This window comes from Xiphophorus maculatus, chromosome 15 (assembly GCF_002775205.1).
Source record: "Xiphophorus maculatus strain JP 163 A chromosome 15, X_maculatus-5.0-male, whole genome shotgun sequence".
NCBI classification, from domain to species: domain Eukaryota; kingdom Metazoa; phylum Chordata; class Actinopteri; order Cyprinodontiformes; family Poeciliidae; genus Xiphophorus; species Xiphophorus maculatus.
This window is the reverse complement of record NC_036457.1, coordinates 17,597,952-17,603,839: the sequence shown is the minus strand read 5'-3', so window position 1 is coordinate 17,603,839 and position 5,888 is coordinate 17,597,952.

Here is a 5,888-nt window from a genome sequence, read left to right as displayed (position 1 = left end):
GTCCACGGATAACCACCCTGGTTTATTTAAGTGCAAAATTAGGCTAAAATGGGGGAAATAATTACAAAGTTAGAGGTTCCTAGGAGAGGCCTAGCTCGTCAGCACACTGCAAAAACGACATCTTGAAGGCCTTCAAATTCAACTTGATTAAAACTCTGATCAAACGGTTAGTTTGCTAGTTCTGTTTAATTCTCCCATGACATTTGTTGACAACTGAACAGAACCTACTGAGTTGCATAATGAATGAGCATATGGCCTTATTTACAACAAAAACAGCCAAAAGATGTCAGCGTATAGCTCAAGGACAGCGCTAATGTCAAAGTTGCTTGAGAAGCTTTTGGAAGAAGTTTTTTTTTTTGTTTTTTTCTAACTATCAACATGAGATATGACTGTCAGGAAAACTGTTTACAAGGTGCTGTGTTCACGCGGACTTAAAAAGTTTATTAATATTTCAGTAACATTTTAGGTTGAAGTCACACTTTATTGGTTTTTAAGCGGATGGTTGCTAAGGATGTTTTTTCTTTTGTTAATGTTACTATTGCATGTTGTAGGATTGAGAATTTTCAAAAATAATTTAACATCCATAATCTTGTTCATATATAGTTTGTTCATTCTTGTTAAGCAACATAACACAGACTTATTGTTGATATATTGAAGGTGAATTTTGGAAAGTACCTAAAAGTCTTCTAGGGAATATTTTCAAGTAGCTACACACCAAAAGGCAATTTGTGATTTGTGAGCACTTGTTTTTAATATCGGACCATAAAAACATATTCTATAGTGATGAATAAGACGCTCCTGCTGAATGAAAGGAGCAGCTCCTGAATAGCAGCTGCTCTCCTGAGTTCATTTTCAGGATATGTCTAAAGATGTTAAAAACTTTTTTCCCCCACTAAAAGATGGGGTATGTAAAATAACAATTCCTTTTTAAAAGGGAACACACAGAAGTGGTTTTGCAAGTATTTTTAGTAGCTTTGATATCCAAAACATTTACTTTTATGAAGTGTATAAAAGAACATTCTTTTTACCTATGAGCCAAGGTTTGTTTTTTTATTTTGTTTCATTTATTTATTCGTTTATTTTTCAAAGGATTTCATAAAACTCTCCAACAGCTGCAGATTATCAGCCTCAAACAGAACCATTTTTATCTCGTTTTCCCACAAATTTTCACAGAGTTCTAAGTGGCTGTTAAGTCGGAGCGAAGGGAGCAGTGCAAACATTGCAGCTGCGTCTGTCAACTTTAGAAAGAGCTCCACCTTGAGGCCAACCGAAGTACTGCACGGAGTTTAAGGGGGGGGAACAACAGGCGGGAAATGATCCAGATGTGGAGGAGCAGAACAGAAAGGTTGCGAGGGCAGGTAGAGTGACAGCGGCAGTGTGATGTCTCAATTGGCCCACTCTGTGTGTGTGCGTGTGGGGCGGTGTGTGGGTGTGTGTGTGTGTGTGTGTGTGTGTGTGTGTGTGTGTCTTGTGAGGCCCACTATTTCAACAAATACGACATTGTGAGGACCCACTGCTCCTTATGGGGCCCAAAGCTCCATAACAAAAACTGCGACTAGTGTGAGTTAAGTTTAGGGTTAGGGTTGGGCTACAGAAATAAATTTTTAAAATGAATGGAAGTTAATGCAAAGTGCTTATAAAGACAAAGACATGTATGTGTGTGTTAGATGTCTTCATGTTGGTCCCAGTAGACTGTAGTTTTTAACAGAGCATGGATCACAATTACTGTTCCTAAGGGGAAGAACGGCAAAAAAAAAGAGATCTGAAACGTCTCTCGATCTCTTACACACACACACGCACGCCCTTGCACACACATCTGCTTTGTTCCTCAGATCTACCATCTGAATTTCCCATCAGAACTTTTACATCGTAAAGCTCCATCGTCATCGTCGTTGCCTCTCGTTGGTTTCCTTCTTTGTTCTTATGCCTTTCTCTCTCTGTTCCTCCGTCCACAGGTCACACAATATTCTCTTACAGTATTCATTAAACAGAGAAGAATGGTGTTTACGTCGGCTTTTCAGACCGAGGCTCCTAAGCCAAACTCGTTATTGGTTTTCAGCAGATTCCTTCAGTGTTAGTTAGGACTCCATCTAAGAGGAGAGCTCAGCCTTTCTGTCCAGCAAAGAAAGGCTGAGCTCTCATCTTCAGCAATGAAAACCAACTGCAGACGTAGTTTAGAGAACATATGGAAATGTACAGTAGGAGAAGATCTTCCTTTGTCTACGGCTGCTAAGGGGTGCAACAAATTAGTCTCACGGAGGTGGCATCTCTTCAGTGATGACTAAAGCAGAAGTCAGAAAGGTTGGTGACACGAGGGACACACACACGCACGCACGAAATGAGCCACCCCGGAGCTAACATCTTGCCAGCTCATTACATTCACTTGGACGTGGCCTTTAACACCTAACACCACTTAGAGGGGCGGTGCGGCCCCCCACCATGCCGTATCGCCTCACACACCACAGAAAACAACAACAACAAAAAAAAGTGATCAACTCAGGAAGAGTTTCGCAGCTTAGAAGGGATCTGCTGATTTTGTTTTCTGATTATTTAAATACAAAGCAGAACTTGTAGTGAATACGTGCGAGCCTGAACTCTATAAAACTTTCTTAAAGGTGATTCTTTCTTGAGCATGTTAGCATGAGCCTACGGGCTACACAAAACACGTACATGTTTACGACAAAAAATTAATTTCATTTGATCCTAGTAAGCAGACATGCTCAAATGAAATAAAAACAGTTGCAAGCAGACGTCCGCTTGGGTTGCTAGGTAACGGCACAGTCTCCATCGACTGTGACTTAATCAGGAGGTTTTGAAACGGCACGTCTTCCAGACACCAAAAGACATTAACGTATTACCAAAGAATGGCTGCGTGGGTTTTCTTTAGCACTTGGGCCGCGTTTAGGAGCAGCTGAGACCAAAATGGAAGTATAAAAACGTGCAAAATTTAATTCCTACATAACAGGCCCCCTTTCATTTAAAAATCTTCTGTGCAACATGTGTATCAGCATGACAGTGCCACCATGCGACGCTAGGGTTCAGGGGTTACCGGTCGGTGTCAGCCCTCCCCAACACATTCTGCATTCTGCTGATTGCTCTTTCAGCCAATCATCAATCAGTTTCTACAGCGGGGCCGAGCAGCTCCGTCAGCAGCAGAGGCAACAGCGCTTAGTGTGCGGTTGTGGGCGCCACCGCGCGAGTGCATTCCAGGCCCCGAAGTGGCGCGAGGGTCAGAGGTGACACGCAGGCACATGTGCAGGCCTTCGTCAGCTCTCCTTGGGGGGGCTCGTCGTCCCACCGGCACGCACACACACACACCCACACACACACACACCCACACACACACACTCAAGGACTCGCTTGTCGGCCACTTGCTATGTTTAAGAGACGCGAGTGAGTGTGCGGACGGAGCGGTAACATTAATCCACCCGGATGCGGTGACACGGTGGCCCGTGTTGACAGCAATCGCCACTGTGTTTAGCGCTGTGAACTATTTTAAAGGGATAGTCCAGACCTTCATATGTCAGCTGCGGTGCAGAGCCGTCTTGGTGTCTTCATTTAGTAGAAGGGACACATTTAATTTCTCTGAAACGAAAAGACGCTACACTCGAGTCAAGCTGTTCTAGGTTCCAGGGAAATCAGTGGGATTTGCTTTTCTGTTTCCTTTTTCCTTTTCATTGATCCATTTTTTAAATGTTTTTTTATCACAGGAAGCACATTGAGTGGTGTTGTTGCTCAAATGTGCTATACTACTGTACAAATAAACATGCTTTGCCTTGTTTCTTAGCAAAATAAACAATGTATTGACCTACATTTTAGACTTCCAAACTCTACAAGGGACGTACGTTTAGCTTTTCCGCCAACTTCCAGCATGTGTTGCAACCATTTTGATACTCAAGGCTGCTTGGAGACCTCCAACTTTTTCAGTCAGAACTCTAAAGTCATTACTGCTGTGTTGTTTCTGAGTACCGAAAGAAAGCATTTATAATCCAGATTAGCTCCTCTTGAAGCCTGACGCTAATGGGCCCAAACAAGTCTGACCCAGTTTTTTATCCACACACTATTTTGCAAGCCTATAAACTGCTGCAAGACGATTATTTAAATGGAAACTGATGATTGTTTGCGCGGTAAGTGGTGGTAGGAGGCAGTGCACTACCAATAATCGTCCTGTCTGAAACAGTAAATGGGAACAAAACACAAAAGTTTTTTCTGGCCAGATTAACCGTCTCATGTATGAAAAAAGGTGGCGTTAAAATCAATCAAAACCAAGAGACAGTGCTTTACATGTTCCATTCTATGTACATGTTCCACACTCAGAAAAAAAAATCAATGGTTGTGCACCACCTCCGACCTTCATTTCCTGCTTAAATAACCATTGGCTACAATCCAATCCGTGGTTTTGCAAAACTGTGTTTGCATAAATCAACATGACATTTTTGATACTTGTTTGATAGTTGTTTGGGCCTGTGCAAAATCTGCTTTGGTCTTGGGTCACTATAGTTTAAGCCATTTGCTTCATCATCTACCAGCTAACAATAATGCAGCCTCTGTTTGCCCAGAAGTCAGGATTTCCCGTTCCAGTCAAAAATGCAGTTACGGGGCATGCTGTGCTGGCGTGGGCGATAGCGCGACCCACGTTTGAAGGCCTTGAGTCCTCAACGCAGCAAATATCGCCGGGTCCGGGAATCGAACCCGGCGATATTTGCCCCATGTCTTCCCCCTTTTCCTGTCAGCCTACTTTCATATAAGGGACACTAGAGCCCACAAAGACCCCCTGGAGGGGAAGAAAAAAAAATGCAGCTATGACCCAATAAAGTCGCCAATAGAGTCATCTACCACTTATGACGTTTTAGAAAAATCTTGATTCAAAAAACCTAAACTACCACTTTAATAATTTACCTCTGGGTATTGTAAACTTTGTCAATCCACATTAAAACACTGTAAAACGTAAAAATACTGAACTGGTGACATTATTGCATGATTTTATTTTATTTTTTCTAATTTGTATGCTTTTGGTTTTCCATTAGCTGACATTCTTTCATTTTTACTTAGTTTCTGAGTGTTTAGTGAGTTTGTTGATTAGAGTATAAACAGAATTATTTTTGCGTATAATCTCGTATTTTGGAGATAGGTTATATTTATTTCTGACTATTTCGGCTACCATTTCTTGACTTTCCAACTGGGTAATTTTGATCTAAATTACTAATATTCTTTGGCATTAATAAGCACATTTACCATTCAGTGACTTCAGTAAGAACTAAAGCCATTACTGCTTCTTACTGTAGTTAGCTCCACTCTGCTGACTCTCCTTTCTTCCGACCTGTTTGGTTGAAGCCCTGCTATAGGCTCCCCGTCGCATACCCACGTAAAAGCAGGCTCCCCTACGCTCTGCTTTAAAGCGTTGCCTATCCAAACAGGAAAGTGGCCTCTGCCCCTGCAGCAGTTGAGGGCACAGCAGTGGAGATTTCATTAGTCACAGCTAACAGGCAAATTACCCGCTTCAGCGCACCTGTAAAACTTTACTGTGTGTCAATCTCACACAATCGCAGAAGCACCGTATGGGTGTGGGTGGCTGCTGCGGTACAAACTTCTTGTTGTGCTAACAGTGTGTCAGTCAAGACTCTAGTGGGTCAGTGCAAAGAGACGATCTGAGGTCAAAATCAAGACTTTTTGATTCAATCTACACCTTAAAGTCTGATTTTTTTTTTTACTTTGTGTTCGGTCTTGCTGGTAGATCAGCTGAATTTGGCTGCAGGTAACCTTTCAACAGATTTGCAGTGCAGACAGAAATGAAGTTAAAACACCAAATTACTAACACTGTAACACAGGCTTAAGAGAGTTTGTACACTATTAACTGTGGTTTGTATTTGCCCCTGTACGGGACTACT